We start from the raw sequence: 18,036 nt of genomic DNA on the forward strand, positions 1-18,036 counted from the left end.
GTTTCCATGACTTTCTTTCTCAGGTTTACAATAGAGATTAAGAATCTCAATGATTCCCTTGCCCAAATCTGCAAAAAGAATTATGTATCACCTTTAAGACTGAAAACATCTCATAGAGCTTCACAGAGATGTCATCAAAATCATATGAATTTCAAGCCAAAGAGACAGCTACATTAGCATTGGACACAAATATAACCTTTTAAAAATTACTCTGCTTTGCTATTCTAATAACCAAAGTGAACTGCCCTTCATTATAATCCACCAGCCATCTTGTTGCCCACTCCCTTAACCTGTATACACCTCTTTGCAGCTTACTTGTGTACTTCCCACAGCTTACCTTTCCAGCTAGCTTTGTATTGTCAGCAAACTTAGCTACTTTATGTTTCTACTTCAAAGTCATTAATATCAATAATAAATAGCATTGGTGTATCGGTGTTATGGTATGTGATATTTGCAGAATCTAATGCAGTAATTGCCAAGATTAAGACAGCAACATATAGTTTGCCTTGCTCCAACCTCTAATCACAAGAAGAACAAAAGCTGCACCATCTCTAATTTTCCACTGAAGTCACCCGGTACTCTGACTTGGTCGTCTATCTTTTTATTATTGTTGGATCAATATTCCAGACTTCTCCAATTGTGGGACATTACGGGGAGTTCTGTAGCGATTCAAGGAATGTGTGAACTACCATCTCCTCAGACCCTGCAGAATAAATGAATATACATATAAGTAAATCTCAAACTAATATTTCAAGGAGCATATGAACAAGAATAGGCCATTCACCCTGACTAATCATCCACTCCAATGCCTTTTCCAGAACTATCTCCATAGGCCTTTATATCATTGCCATTTAGAAATTGGTCAATCTCTTCTTCAAACATACTGAATGACACAACTTTTAGGTTGAGGTAGAGAATTAAAAAGGTTCACAATACTCTGAGTATAAACATTCTCCTCATTTCAGTCCTAAGTGGCTTTCCCTACTTTTGAAATTATGTCTACCAGTTCTGGACAACTTATTTGCATCTACCTTGTCTATCCCTTTCAGTATTAGTTTAGATTTGATGCCCTACAGTATGAAACAGTCCCTCCTGCTCAACAAATCCACACTGATCCTTCAAAGAGTAACCCACCCAGACCCATTCCCCTACTCTATATTTACCCCTGACTTTGCAATTTAGCATAGCCAATTCACCTGACCTGCACATCTTGGGATTGTGGGAGGAAACTGAACACCCGGATAAAACCCACGCAGACACAGGGAGAATATCTATTATAAGTAGTATAACCAACAGAAACAATTTCTTAAGTAAGGAAAACCACTTAGAATTGAAATATGCAGAATTCTTTAAAAAATATTTATCCATTTAAGCATTTTGTTTCAATTAAATCACTTCTCATTCTTCGATATTCCAGATGAAGTTAGCCCAATTTCTCGTCATGGAATAGACTCACCAGGAAACTTAGAGAATAGGAGCAGGAGCAGGCCATTCAGCCCATAAAGCTTGTTATACCATTCTGCATGATCAAGGCTTCTATCTCAACACCATTTTCCAGTTTTCTCCCCATACCACTTGGCACTTGCAGCTTTTAGTAATCTATTGCTATTTCACCTCCACTGCTTTCTGAGGTAGAGTATTCCATAGTTTCCCTAAGCTCTGAGTGAATAAATTGCTCCTCATCTCAGTCTGAAATGGCCTATATATCCTGAGACTGTGACCCCTTTGCTCTAGACTCTGGGGAAAGCATCATCCCTGTATTCAATCTGCAGCCTTGTTAGAAAGTTACATCTTTCAATGAGATCACCTCTCATTCCTCAAAACGCTCATGAATTCAGGCCCAGTGAACCAAACGTTTCCTGTCATCCCAGGAATCTGTCTGGTGAACTTTTGTTGCACTCTCTCCATGTCATGTATATATTTTCTTAAGTTAGGAGACCAAAACAACACACAGTACTCCGGGTGTGGTCTCACCTTGCCCTGTGAGAAATCTCAGTAAGACTTCCTTGGGCCTATACTCAAACATTTGTGTAGTTAAGACCTGTACACCATTTGCCTTTCTAACTGTTTGTCACACCTACTTGCTTGCATTCAATGACAGATGTATAAGCACTCCCTTTTCGTATCAACATTTCCCAACTTGTCACTATTTAAATAATACTCTTTCAGTCTGTTTTCCCTACCAAAGAGGAAACCTTTATATTTCTCAACATCATATTGCATCTATTATGTATTTGTGCATTCAACTTGTCTAAATCACTCTGAAGCCTTTTTATGTCCTTTTCACCACTCTCACACCTACCTATTTTTGTGTCATTGGCAAACTTGGAAATATTACATTTGATTCCTTCATCCAGGTACCTGACGTACCTTCACCTTCCACTCTGAAAATGACACTTTCACTCGCACCCTTCATTTCTTGACTGTTGACTGAATCTCATTCATATTTTGATTTTGCATGACAATCTTTTATGTCATAATTTATCAAAAGCTTTCAGAAAATTCAAATACACTACATCCATGGATTCTCCGTCATCTACTCTACATCTATTGATGTCCTTAAAAAGCTTCAGTAGATTTGTCAAACACAATTTCCCCTTCAAAAATCCATGTTGACTTTGTGTAATATTGGTGGTATTTTTTAAGTATTCTCTTATCACATTTTTTATGACAGACTCCAACATGTTTCCTAGTACTGATGCTAGAATAAATATTCTGTAATTCCCAGTTTTCTCCTTTCCTCCCTTTTTTTAAACAGAGGGGGTTACATTTGCCACTCTTCAATCTGTCTGGACTTTTCCAGAAACTACAGAATTTAGAAAATGGCAACCAATTTATCCACTAATCCCATGGCCACTTTCTTTAGTACAATGGGATGTAAATTTCAAGCGTTTCATTACCTTAATGTTTCCAGCACTTTTTGTCAGCAATATTAATTTCCTTCAATTCTTCCTTCACAAAGGACAGCTGCCTCCATAGCACTTCTAGGAAAGTTTTTGTGTCTTGTTCAAAATTATTAATTTCCTTGTTCTCCATTATCAATTCTCCTATTTTAGACTACAAGGGGCTTATATCTGTCTTTACTAATATTGCACTTTTTACATTCTTTTTTGCACCTGCTTTTATGTTCATTGCACACTTACTCTCATATTTTATTTTTCTCTTCATATGCAACTTTCATATCCACGTGGGCTGAATTCCAAAGTTTGCCAGTCCTTAGACTTGCTCCATTTTCTGAGCAAATTTAGATCTTCACTTTGAATCTGATAGCAGCCTTAGTTTATTTTATTAACCATAGTTGGGCCACTTTTCCTGTTATTTTTTTTTGCCGACAATGTATTTTTAACTGCTGCAATGCATACATTAATTTCCTAAATATGAAGTTTTGACTGTCTGCGATCATGCGTTTTAATGAAGTTACCCAACCTCTTGCATTCAACTCACCCCTTATGCCTTTGTAGTTTACTTTGTTCAGATTTAGGGACCTAGCTGTGGATTGGATCAAGGAATTTGGTTTGGAGCAACTTCGGTGTACCTTCATTGCACTCCCTGTATAGCAATAGCCAGACATAAAGAGACTAAAATGGATGCAATAGTACAAGTGCAATCCAACCAACATTCTATCTATTTGAAGTAAGAATTTGCTACTCCTCTATTCAAACTTACTTCCTAATTGCTTGCTGCACCTACTCATTGGCTTTTGATCACCAAAACACCAAAGGCGAAATCTTGAGGGCAAAGCAAAAGTGAACAGTTGTAATTGAATTAACACTTCAATTACAAGTGAAGGTAATTGTAGGCAATATGTTTATGTTGCAGGTATTGGGGTATGTGAGTTGCACCCATGCCACATCAATTCTACATACAGAGGAACCTCGATTAACTGGCATTCGATTATCCGAATTTCGGATTATCCAGCAAGATCACAAGGTCCTGATGCTTGGCTAACCCATGTGATTTGACATTCGATTAACCAAACAAAATACTACCCTCCCATGTCCTTCGCATAATTGAGGTTCCTCTGTACATGTTTAAAACTAGAGATGACTAGGGCAGTATGGTGGCCCAGTGGTTAACACTGCTGCCTCACAGCACCAGGGACTCGGGTTCAATTTGACCCTCGTGTGACTGCGTGGAATTTGTACATTCTGCCCATATCTGCATGGGTTTCCTCCGGGTGCTCTAGTTTCCCCCTGCAGTCAAAGGATGTGCAGGTTAGATGGACTGGCCGTGCTGCATTGCCCATGGTCATAGAGCCATAGAGATGTACAGCACAGAAACAGACCATTTGGTCCAACTCATCCATGCTGACCAGATATCCTAAACGTCCTGATGAAGGGCTTTTACCTCAAAAGTCGATGCTCCTGCTCTTCAGACGCTGCCTGACCTGCTGTGCTTTTCCAGCACCACACTCTCAACTCTAATTTCCAGAATCTGCTGGAGACTTTCGCCTAGACATCCTGATCTAATCATATCCCTATTCATGTACCCAACCAGATGCCTTTTAAATGCTGTAATTGTATCAGCCTCCACCATTTAGTCTGGCAGCTCATTCCATACAGACACCCAGGATAGATGAATTTATCCTGGGAAATGCAGGATTACAGGGATAGAGTAGGGGGGATGGGGAGTGGGGAGCGGTCGTGTGATAGGTCTGGGTAGGATGCTGTTTGGAGAGTCAGTGTGGACTGAATGAGCCAAATGACCTCTTCCACACTGTAGGCATTCTATAACTCTATGTCGAGGACAATGAAGAGGAATATTGCACCATAGTAACACAGAATGCCTTTGGGGACTTTGCCCATAAGAATGTATGAACTCGAAGCAGGAGTAGGCAATTCAGCTCCATCACTCAATATAATCATGGCTGATCTCACCTCGACTTCAAATCCAATTTCCTGCCCACTCACCATACTTGTTTACTCTATTACTAAATAAAAGTCTATCAATCTCCTCCTTAAATTTATTCACTGTCCTGACATCCACTGCTCTCTGGTGTAGTGAATTCCACAGATTCACGATGCTTTGAGAGAAGTAATTCCTCCTCATCTCAGTTTTAAATCTGACATCCCTTGGCATAAAACTATGACCTCTCATTCTAGATTGCCCCACAAGGGGAAATATCCACTCTATGTCCACTTAGTCATACCCTATAGCATCATATTCATCTCAAAAAGATATTTCATTATTCTAAACTCTAGTGAGTATAGGCATCAACTGCTCAATCTTCCCTTATAAGACAGACTTTTCATTTCTGGAATCAATCTAGTGAACTTTCTCTGAACTGCCTCCAATGCAATTACATCCTTCCTCAAGTAAGGGGACCAAAACTGTATGCAGTACTCCAGATGTGGTCTCACTAATGCTTTGTACAACTGCACCAGTACTTCCTTACTTTAATATTCCATTCATTTAGCAATAAATGCCAAAAATTCCACTTGCCTTCCATGGTAATCTAAGAGCTCTGAGCATTACATAAGCCAGACTGACATTAAACAGTCGTCCTGGAATTGCATGGTAATGATATTTGCAACATATTAGAAAGAAAAGGAAACTGTGAGTTCTGTTGTTTGATTAGAAGAACTGAAAGGCTAAAGATTGAATGTTTAAGGAATAGGATAATTAGAGCAGTTTGTAAGGGTGGTACAATTCCTAATAATAGGTAGCAGTCTCAATACATTGGATATCTCTGACTAGAAAAGAAAACTAGTTGGTTTCTACCTGCAATAGCAGAGTAGGTTTATTATGACAGCACAGACTCTGGCTCATAGCTTTTCTAATGTCAATCTGAAACATTATTACATGTAAAAGAAAAGTTTATAAATTCAATTCATAGGAAAGGAAGTAAATCTGAGTGTGCTGAAAAATAGTGTTCACATATGTTTATCAATAAAAACATCTGCAACCAATCAAGTCACCCTTTCCTAAACATTTTTACCTCCAAATCCTTCAAGCCAAGGTAAGAACCTCGCTCATATCAGTGAAAGACTGCGAACATGTGCTTGATACCACAGTCACCTTGGTCATTGATTTCATCTCCTTTACCATGAAATGGCAACAGCATGAGCTGGCTGCCCAAGTTTACTGGACAACTGCGATTTTCACAAAACAGTAAGTCACTGAAGCAAGTGCAGTTTAGGTGAATTGGTCATGCTAAATTGCCCAAAGTATTCAGGAATGTGTAGGTTAGGCGCGTTAGTCAGGGTAAATACAGGATAATAGGGTAGGGGAATGGGTCTGGGTGGGTTACTCTTCGAAGGGTCAGTGTGGACTTGTTGGACCAGAGGGCCTGTTTCCACACTGTAGGGATTCTATGATCTGACTGTTAGATTCCTTCCCGTCATCTGCACTACCAAATGCTTCTCTTCATCTGTGGTCTACCTAGTCACACACACTAAGTGTATCCTGTACATGGGTTGCAAACATTATTGCAAGGTTCTAGCTTCCTGTAAAGCATCACTATTACTATCTGGGTGGCTATTTGGACATCCAATAAAAGGAAAGGAATAAGCTTAAGAATATTGAGTCCAAGAGACCTCTTCATAGAGGTCTTCCCTTGCAATACTATGCAATTTTTTTTGTTGTTTGCTTCTAAGTCTGAGGAAGGAAGGGAACAAAACTAAAAGGAGCAGATTTTCATTAATGTTGCAGCTTATTCTTCATATATTACTCAGGGCTGTTCACGAATTCAAAATAGAGGTGGTATTAACAGCTATATCTTGAAAAGACCTGCCCACCAAGTGTTTGCAGTATGGCCTGCTTCAGACCGTATATCCCACTAATATTGAAATCATGGCAGTAAGAGCTATATTTATTGTTGTAAAACCCCATCTGGTTAATTAATATTCTTTAGGGAAGGAAATCAGCTGCCCTAATCCCATGTGGCCAATGTGATGCCAGTCCTACTGCAATGTGATTGACACAAGGATCCTCTTAAATGATCTGGAGAATCACTCAATTAAGGGTATGTTTGCTGGGTAACATGTTCTGGCCTTATTACGGGTGCCTACATCCAATGAAAGAATAAATTTACAAAAATAACTCTAACTTGTCATTTCAGGTTCAAATTGGTTAGAATGTGAACACTTCAATCTGTTGCAATGCCAACAGAACGGGTGAGGCCCAACAGAAGAATGGTTGAAATATTTTTATTCCAACAAAATAATCTGGCTGCTCAATTACCAGGAACCCAGTCTTGTGGGTGGCTCAGTAGCTCAGTGGTTGGCACTGCTGCCTCACAGTGCCAGGGACCCAGGTTCGATTCCTGCCTTGGGTGATTATCTGTGTGGAGTTTGCATATTCTCCCCTTGTCTGCGTGGGTTTCCTCCGGGTGCTCCGGTTTCCTCCTGCAATTAAAAAGATGTGCAGGCCATGTTAAATTGTCCATCGTGTTAGGTGCATTAGTCATGGGTAAATATAGGTTAGGGGAATGGTGTGGACTTGTGGGCTGAAGGGCCTGTTTCCATACTGTAGGGAATCTAACCTCTGCAATGGTATCACACCATCCCCTCCAGCTTAGCTTTCCTGGCTGGGGATTATCTCAATTCAATCTTGAGGCATGTTGGTAAACACAGATATTTGGTCTATGGTGTTACAGGACTGGATTATCTTATTGTCAGGGTAACTGAGAAGGGACTGAACGGTTTTCCTCTTTTGACTGCAACAAGCTTTTTTTAAAAAAAATCACTTTTCAATTCAGTGTGTGCCGTGCTGTATAAATGAACACTATAACTGCAAATGACACACACAGCAGGTTTTCTTGTCAGATTTTTTTTAAAAAGAGAATGGTATTGTAACTGACAATTGATCTGGATAAAAATCATAAATTCTTAGACAGGTTCAGGAAAGTTTAATTGATTAGTTTTGGTGGACTGATGTTTTGGAAACTTTAGATGGGTCTCAAGGATTTCTCTGAATTCTGGATTTGCAAAGTTGATGTTTAATTTCTACTTAGTTTTCTGGAGTCAGCAGTTGTTGGTTGATTCTTATAAACACTGCCCATAGCATGTAGGAGTCAAGCTTGCAGGAAAGCTAGAGAGTAAGAAAGAGAAATCTATAGTATGGAGAAAGCAGCTTTGTTAAAAATTCAAAAGACAGTTCATTGGCTGACCACATGACACTTCACCACTGACCAGATTCCCAAACATGGTCATAGTAAGTTGATTCCAAATCGATGGTATGGATATGATTAGATTATGGCTTGAGGTGTTCCTTTCTCAAGTATGGTTCATTGTCAATTATTAATTGTTCATTGCCTAATGGCTTGTTGCACACTCAGAGGAATATAATGACTTAATAACACATACCAATGTTCCTGAGTTTGCCATTTTCTTCCACGTTTGTTCAGAAAGCTTTCAGCTATTGTACATAGAATGAACACTAACTCTCATGTTCTGCCAAGTATGTAGTGCTATTCTCTGAAAAATATGACTTCATTGCCACAAAGAGTAATCCTCCTTGTGTATCCCATCAAACCGGATGACATTTACGTCTTGACATCATTCTTTTTGACATTATGTGGTTTGGTTGAAAGTTTGGTGAAAATGTGCATGGACTTTTATGTAGGGTGTTCTTTTGGTCAGATTACCTCAAAATGCTACTGTTCATCAACTGGAAATGATTATGCCAATTGCAGTTGATTAACTAGTAGACCTTCCGTTTTTGGTATCTTTTAAAATGAGATTTCAAATGAGTTTTAACAAAATTGAGTTTCTCTTTCATGGACTTATCAAAGAACTAGAATTTTCCACTCCTCATCTCGCACTCCCCAAGGCACTGAAGACAAGACCAACTGCCAGGACACAGTCTCCCCGCAAATGGTTAGTAGGCCCAGCCTGCTGGCCTAACCACAGACATACCTCACCTCACCTGGAAAAAGAAAAACTGTCTCATGTGCAACAATGCCCTACAGTTGTATAATTTCTATTCATGATTTGTAGCCTAACCCAACCTATCAAGTTTGAAATAATTTATTGTCAGGAACAGAAATTTGCCACCCTTACCTGGTCTTGACTCCAAACCCAGCAAAGTGTTGACTCTTAATTGTCCTCTGAAGTATTCTACTAAACTACTCAGCTGCATAAAAAAAAAACTGCCACAATGTCTAAAGCAAGGAATGAAACTCATAGACAACACAGCATCAGCCTAGGCACTAGAAATAACAATGGGAAACTCAACCCTATCAACCCGACAAAGTTCTCCTCACTAGTATCCAGGAGCTTGAGCCAAAGTGGAAGAGTTGTCCAACAGACCAATGCAGCAACAACCTAATCTGGTCATATTCACAGATTCATACCTTACAGAAAATGTCCTAGGCACCACCATTATGATCCCTGGGTATGCCCTGTCTCACTGGATGTATAGACCCAGAAGAGGTAGTGGCAGAGTGTTATGCAATCAGAGGGAATTTCTTGCTGATTGCACATACCACTCTTCCCTCAGCAGATGAATCAGTCTTCATTCATGTTAAAAAACTGCCTGGGAGCAGCATTGAGGATGATAGGTCACAAAATGTACTCTGGGTGGGAGACTTCAATGTCCATCACCAAGACTGGCTTGGTAGCGTCATGACTGAGTCAGCTGGTCTGCAGCAAGTGGTGAAGGAACCATCCAGGGGCAAAGACCTACTTGACCTCATCCTCACCAATCTATTTGCTGCAGATGCATCTGTCCATGACAGTGTTGTTGGGAGTTCCCAATGGACAACCACTGTGGAGACAAAGTCCCATCTTTACATTGAGAATAGCATCCATTGTGCGGCATGGCCGTATTAGCATGCTAAATGGGCAACCTTCCAACAGATCATGCAAGGAGAAAGTGAGGTCTGCAGATGCTGGAGTATCAGAGCTGAAAATGTATTGCTGGAAAAGCGCAGCAGGTCAGGCAGCATCCAAGGAACAGGAAATTCGACGTTTCGAGCATAAGCCCTTCATCAGGATTCCTTTTCAGAACAGATCATGCAACTCAATATTGCATATAATGAAGTGCCATGGGCCATCATCAGCAGTTGAATTCTATCCAACCAAAATCTGCAACCTCAAAGACTGGTAAAAGTGAGTACTGCAGATGCTGGAAAACAGAATCTAGATTAGAGTGGTGCTGGAAAAGCACAGCAGATCAGGCAGCATCGAGGAGCAGGAAAATTGGTGTTTCGGGCAAAATCCCTGATGAATGCAACATGACCTGCTGTGCTTTTCTAGCACCACTCTAATCAACCTCAAAGCCTGGCATATCCACCACTCTATCATTATGATCAAGTCATCGTGTCAATCATTGTTCAATGAAGAGCAGAGGAGGAATTCTAGGGATATCAGCAAACCTGGTAGCACCAGGCATACCTAAAAATGAGCTGTCAACTTGGTGAGCCACAACACAGAATTATGTACATTCCAAACAATGGAAGAAGCAAGAAATGGACGGGACAAAACAATCCCACAATCCACAGGTCAGATTATTGCTCTACAGTACTCCCATATCCAGTCATGGATCGCGACATACAATTAAGCAATAAACAGGCAGAGGATACTCCACAAATGTCTTTATACTCAATGATGGGGGAGCCTCTCACATCAGAGCTGAAAACAAGCCTGAAGCATTTGCATTCATTTTTCAGTAAGAAGTTCTGAGAAGATGAGTCATCCTCCTTCTGAGGTCCCCAGCATCATAGTTGCTAGTATTCAACCAATTTGACTCACTTCGGTATTATCAGTAAATAGCTTCAGATGGAGGTGATTATTAATGTGCTATTGTATTCACTCAGCAACAATCTGCTTACTGATGCTGAGTTGGATTCCAGGAAGGTCAACATCATCAAGAGGAAAGCAGTCAGGTTCATTAACTCTTATCCGTCATATGCAACATTTACTCCCTTCAGCACTGATTCACAGTAGTACAACGTGTACCATTAATAAGATGCATTTCAGTAACTTAGTAACTCAGCAGTTTCTAAATCACCTAGAATGACAAAGGCTGCAGATACATGGAAACATCACCACCTGCAAGTTTCTTTCCAGGCCATTCATCACCCTAAATTGGAAATATGTCATTGTTACTTCATTGTAGCTGGGTCAAAATCCAAGAACTTGCTCCCTAACAGCATTGCAAGTGTCTCCACACCCATGGGACTGCAGCACTTCAAAAAGGCACTCACCATCACCTTCTCAAGAGCAACTGGAAATGGGCGATAAGTGCTGGCCCAGCTAGAGACAGCCACATCCCATGAATTAATAAAGAAAATCTAGTGCTTTTGCTATTTTCTATACTTCTATTAAAACACCCTTCCGTACCCATTTCCAAAGCAAATGGACACACTTTTAAACTTATTTGAGTAACTGACACTGATTACTTTGGATCATTGTCGTAGTCTTCTTCTGAACCATTTTCAATGTCTTGGTTATACCTTCCATTTGAAGAAACCAAAACTGGATGCATATTCTCAATAAAATCCAACCAAGATTCACTTTTGGTTTGGAGAGTTATATTTGTCTCCAAAGTCTGATGGTATGTTAACTATAATTTATCTATAGATACTGCATATCCTGCTCAGCATTTCCAATGTTTTTTGTTTTTATTTCTGACTTTAGTCCCATGATGCCTCTGCCTGTCACGACCATTTATACATCTGCACTGAAATGTCTGTGCCAGGATGTCACAGGTGCATACACACAGAACAGCTTGGAAACCTTAAAGATGGGCCTTGTGGAGCCATACTTTACATTACAAATTTAGCAAAAGACGTGTTTTCTGCTTTGCAACATCTTTAGTTGGCAGTTTATGGCAGGGTGCTTATGTCAGGTCACAGCATCTGCAGGGTGACTGGATAAGAATTTTTGGAACTGGTAGACTCAAGCTGCATGGCAAAAACTGCTAGAGGAACTCAGCAGACCTGGCAGCATCTGTGGGAAGAAAGCAATGTTTCAACGTGGTGACACCAGTTCTGATGAAGAGTCATCTGCTCTGAAACATTAATTCTGCTTTCTTCCAACAGCTGATGCCAGTCCTGCTGCAGCAATTTTTGTTTTTGTTTCAGATCTCCAGCTTCAGTTTTGTTGCTTTGCTTTGAATCCTTCTTTGGCCTTTTACCCATGTTACATGGGGTCACCGCAAAGCTGGTTGCTCATATCAGCCATCAATTTTGCATTTGACAGGCAACTCTACAATGGACGCTGTCCTTCCACCCATTAACTCTTTCCATGTTTCTAGATGGGGACCAGTACCAACATATGCTGACTTGTCAGCAAAAGGGGCAAGCCAGTCCTGGAATGAGATTTGAGCCTAGTTCCTTCCATCTCAGAGACATGAGAGCTAGCCACTAAGGCTCTTCAACTCTTTGTTTTGATTTTACATTATGTTGTGTAAATTCAATGTGGTGCTGAATTTGGAGTGCAAAGTTGAAGCAGTCATTTCTTATTAAAATGAAACTGGAATGGGTTAAATGAAGGATATTATTGTTTTACTCACTCACGGGATACAGGCATTGCTGGCTGTAGACACTCTTGAGAAGGTGATGGTGAACTGCCTTCTTGAAACACAGTAGTGTCAGTAGATCCACAAGGTTTGCAGAGAGGGAGTTCCAAGACTTAAGTACAGTGACACTGAAGTAGCAGTTATGTTTTTCCAAGTCAGAATGGTGAGTGACATGAAAGGGAACTTGCAAGCAGTATTCCCATATGTCTGCTGCCTTGTCTTTCTAAATGATGGTGATCTTGGGTTTGGAAGGTGTTGTCTAAGGAACTTTGGTGAATTTCTGCAGTGCATCCTGTAGATGTTACATACTACTGCTACTGAGCATCAGTGGTGGAGGGAATGGATCTTTTTGGATGTGGTGCCAGTCAAATGGGCTACTTTGTCCTGGATATTGTCCTGAGTGAAGTCTAATGCAGCTGCGCACTTTTGGTTTCAAATGCAGATGAGGTTAGTTGGTCGCCATCAGTGCTCTCAACTCTCATTTAGGTCCCAAGCAGACATTTCCTCATACATTATTTCCATGGCCAGTGAGCTATATCAAGAGACAGCATCGTCAGCTTCATCTGGTGTGGATAGGGACATCATCCCTCCTGATGGATGAAGTCAGGAACAGTGGAAGTGATAGATGGTCCCAGCAAGAGGACAAGGCCCCTGAAGACTAACACCAGTAAGATGTGGTACACACCCAGGGCACTCCCCTGACTAAGCACACCTGTGGCCTATAGACCCTGAACAATATTGGCGCTCACTAAGTATCATTCCATTGTTTGTTATCAAACTTACTGACAAAAAACAGAAATGACTGACAGACTATCAATACAAAGGAAGAACCTGAAGAAGATGGAGTTGTGTAATGTTAATTGAGCCTTTCCTCTCTGTTTTGTGTTATGATCACCTTAAATACTTAAGACATCTGACTACTTTTTAAAATTTTAATATTTTACTACCTCAATAATCAATACAGGGATCACTGTCACCATTTTAAAGATTAAAGTGGGTGGAGATTTATTTTGCCCTGTTCTGAACATGTCTGATATTTTTGGAAGTTATGATGGATAATTTTGTTAAAGTTGTATTCTGAAGGGCATATTAAATGGCCAAATGTTGTGATTTGGATTTCATAACTTTGCCTGCTTAATTTAAATTTAATTAGATGACTATCTCTTCAAAATTCATCAAAAAAAAAGAGAACACACAAGCAGTGGATCGGGGACTCAATGCATTGCTTCCTGGGTCTTTTGCTGTGGAGAATACTATCAGCACCTCAATTATGGTATATGTGCATTGAGTTATAATTGACACTTTAAAGCTTCCTTTTGAATGTTATTTTACAATGAAACATAGCAACGTTCGACTAAAACGAAGTCAACTCAATTATATTTCTTTGCAGTTAAAATTAGGAATAGCGTTCTGAGCTACTAAACCCTGTGGAAGCAGTAAATGATAACATTGCTCCGATTAAATTAAGTCTTATTTACATTAGTTAACTTGCAAATTAATATGTTTATCCCTTTACAAATTACTCGCGCTATATTAATGAGAATATATTAAACTGGCGAGGAATATAAACTCTTTGTGACTTTGTATACATTTCTAACTGGTTTGTACTCGGGTAGATTTTTCCCCTAAAGGTCAGGACTAAAGGATTTTCACTCCACTGTCCGAAGCACTGTTCAGCCCTGCGCTTCCACAGGCCCAGTGTGGGCCTTGTGAAACAGCCAAATATTTATCTGAAAAAAATGTTACCAGCACAGTTGTTTAAATGCGTTTCGCTGCTGGAAAATCTTACTGTCGAACCAGTTATTTAGTTTCTAAAAGTGTGCAGGAATACCTCTGTGCACGCCTTTTAATGAGTGAGTAGAGATTAGCATGCAACAAAGGACAATATATCCAGGCAGAAAGCTGCTAGAAGTTCGCTACTTTCTGAGACATTTAGAAAAGGTTGTTTCTTCTTTTTAATATATTTGCTATTGATAAACACAACGGTGTGTCAGCCCTCTGAAAGGTTAGATTGACGACTTCCTGTTTCTGGGATGTTGTAAAAACTCGGGACATTATTGCTGGAGAGGGGAGCAACAGGTTCAGTGCTTAAACCCTTTGATAAATACCATCAAATAACCGCAGCAAGGAATAGGTATCTTACTCCCACTGCTAGCGAGCGGGAGTGGCGGAGATATCGACGGGAGGGCTTCTGCTCAGCGAAGGACAGAAGCAGCGAACAGCCAATGCGCTCGCCAGTTTACCTCAAAGATTGACACTTAAAATGGCTTCAGAGTTTTGTAAGTAATCTGCTGTTAATGTATGGGCTGCCTGTTACTGTAAAACTGAGCTCTGCGCTGCCCTTCCCCATTCCCAGCCCAGTGCCAAATAGGAAAATCCTCAAATAGGATCACGTTGGGTGACACTGAAAGAAGCGATCCTGATCAAAGTGAGGGAATGAAACAATGTGCCAGCTGCTGATACAAAGACGTCCCGAGCTAAACGGCAGCAAGTCAAGGCTACATTAAAACCAAGATGAATTCTTCCATCAGTAACCCGGGGAATTTGTTTCAAATTCGGAATTCTGTGTCAGGGACCATCCGGCATGTCTGCGACGTATTTATAAATAGTTTTTACCGTTATCTCAATAGATTGAGTTCTAACCACCTCTCATCAAACACACCACCGTGTTCCGAGTCGGTTGATGTGGTCCTCAGCGCCCGAGAACGTGATCACGGGATCAGTGGCGCAAAAGGGAATGGGTGGGAAAAGATCAGGGAGAAAGGGCCACATTTATACATTTCAAGTCCCTAGTGTAGACTCAAAAAAAAACCAGGCCAGCACAGAACTTGTCTCTCCGGTAAACAAAAGAATACGAATGGAAGTGTAATGTTAAATTGTTCTTTGCAAGGGAATGCTGCTTGTTATCTTATATGAGGCAACTTACTTAATTACTGAACATTGCCCACATGAAACTCGTGCTTAGTACCATCTTAATATAACAACGCCCCGTTTAAGGAAATTTCATGTTAGCAAATTACCAGATCCAATATATTGTTTTAGAAGTTTAAAAATCACACAACACCAAGTTATAGTCCAACAGGTTTAATTGGAAGCACTAGCTTTCGGAGCGACGCTCCTTCATCGGGTGGTTGTTTTAGAAATGACAGCGTTCACTTTGGTGCCTTTAGTTGAATTTACTGTCAGCTTTATAACAGCATCAGAATCACCTGAAACTGTCATTGTTTTGACAGCAATGGGAGGGGCAGTGATACTTGGATCTGTGTCCCTCGACTTTATTGCACAAACTTTGCCTTTTTATTTGAAGGTCTGGTTTGCTAGTTCCTTGACCACCTCTTCATTATATATTTTGCGGATTCCGCTTCAGAGACTTGGAGTTGTCAGGTTACACTCTAAGCACCATTTCCAATTTCTTCCGGCTTGTTTGAATCCCTCAGTGGTCACACGCGGTTACTTTACGGCTCTCCGTCTTTATTTTGTTTAAAACAGTCAGCTAACTTAGTATTTTTATTCTTGCTATAACAACATATCGCGCCAAGGGGCACACTGTAGCTAAACCCTTATAAACTTTCAGTCCCATTAGACTAGGAGAACATTTGTAATGCAGAGTAGGGAACAGTTGGTTACAGAAATACTCCATACGGCAGGAGCCTGTGACAATACATTCAAGAACTAGTTTCAAGGACTGAGAGTTGAATTTGTCGATTGTTCTACTTCCACACACACCCAACCCATTTTACATTTGATTGGTGTTAGTCCAGCCGAAAGTTTGGAACATTTGTCTTTGAAAGCAGCAATGTTTATACAGTTCAGAGGCAGGGCTGAACACCTGGTGGGAAGGATTCTTCTCGCTGTGTGCAGTTACCTGGCACAACAGAGTGCAATGGCTCCCCTTACTATCTTCAGCGTTTTGGACAAACCGTGATTACAGAGAACGACGGAATAAGTCCTCAGCTCTAAACTATAGCTTTACTTTGGAATAGGAGGTTACTCACATTTACCACAATCATGATAAATACCGGTATGCAAATGAAGCTTCAAACAATTCAAGAATCCGCCAGAAATCTCATGTTTATTACATGTTGCCAGTGGATCATTCGATAGTTCTTGCGTGGTGTTTGCATATTTTACTGGGCCATCAGTATATGGGACATTTAGTACAGTCATAGATCAGGCCTTTCATCTTTAACTACCCTGTACTTCTGATGGATTTGATCTGTCACATCGAGATTTTCAACTAGTCGATTTCCCCTCCACAGCCACCTTTCCTCAAAAAAAATCCCAAGATTTTATTTTATTTGAAACAATTTGGATCAAAATAACATTTCATAAGATGCCATCTGCAATGGCATCTGATGACCCTTCCCAACCATCAACACAATTACTTAGTTCATTCGGGTATTTTCAAACCATTCAAATGGTAGAAAGCACAGCATTCTTACTCCCACCTACCATTAGAAACATCACAATGTTCTTACTGATTGCTCTTGCTGATGCAATCCTGCACTTTCTACCATGGTGACAGTGCTTTTGGCTAAGGTGTAACAACCAAGTTTAGATTCCTTTGCCACCTTTTGTCCATCACTTCATTTCACTATAAATCATAACGTTTATTTTACAATTTTAATCTTGACGTTATTATGCAATTAAAACCATGCTGCAGTATTGGCAACTTGAAAGGAAAATTCGGCATGTATAAACATGATTTACTGGTGATGTAATAATTTCTCTCGGATAGTTTAAATAAACACATTAGCAAAAGAATTTCAGACATGCCCAGATGCACATTGAAGTTGACTGGCATGAAGCAGGGTTTGAAAAGTGGTGAAACATCTCACTATTTAATACATGTCTTTGCTCCCATACCGTGTAAATTACAGGATAATAGTGTGCAGACGATAGCAGGCTCTGTTTATACAATCTATTTCTTCACACAAGTTCCCATTGCTTTTTGTAGCCTTTGCTGTATGTGGTGGTTCTCTGATCCTGCTGACCTCAGCCATGTGTTTTCACTTTTTGTTCTGATCTCAATTCCATGACCAGCGGGGAATGAAATACAAATTGAATAGTAGCCATTCAAAGGCTAGTCTTTTCAAACTGCTTTTAAGTCTTCTTTGTCTTGTCTATGAAGCAATAGTCTAGAACTAAATGCGATGGACTTTACAGACTCAATTACCACAGCTGTTAATGTACACGCTATAGCGAAGGAACATCATCACTCTCAAACGCAATCGCACTCTATGATATATACAAAAGAACAAATAGCCTGTAGATTGTTTCATTAAACTCGGGGCTACCTTACCTTTCAATCTCACCTCCATTTCGTCATTTTACATTCGAGAAAAGTACTTTTATTTGCTTTGGTGTAAGCTGGATGCGTATGTCGAAGTTAATTCTCCTCTCCCCTTTTGCAGTTGTAACATGTTAATCGAAACTTAAGGCAAAACTAGTAACAGTAATTTTCAAAAAGTCGCACCCCGCAAAAACGAAATAAAATAGAACCAATAATGGTCAAAGTCAGTGTATTTTTGCGGGTGACATTATATTAGTGTTACAGATGTATCTTCGTGA

The 18,036-nt window shown here is 40.1% G+C and overlaps 1 long non-coding RNA gene across 1 annotated transcript; it reads right to left on the reverse strand.

Moving 5' to 3' along the window:
- Positions 1-622: 622 nt before the first annotated feature.
- LOC132827204 (uncharacterized) lies at positions 623-17,825 on the reverse strand. The gene is made up of 3 exons (XR_009645981.1): positions 17,768-17,825; positions 7,183-7,346; positions 623-703 (listed from the first exon to the last, which is right to left on the reverse strand). It is a non-coding gene; the product is annotated as an uncharacterized LOC132827204 (long non-coding RNA).
- Positions 17,826-18,036: the final 211 nt, after the last annotated feature.

The sequence above is a fragment of the Hemiscyllium ocellatum genome, chromosome 2 (genome assembly GCF_020745735.1).
Source record: "Hemiscyllium ocellatum isolate sHemOce1 chromosome 2, sHemOce1.pat.X.cur, whole genome shotgun sequence".
NCBI lineage: Eukaryota > Metazoa > Chordata > Chondrichthyes > Orectolobiformes > Hemiscylliidae > Hemiscyllium > Hemiscyllium ocellatum.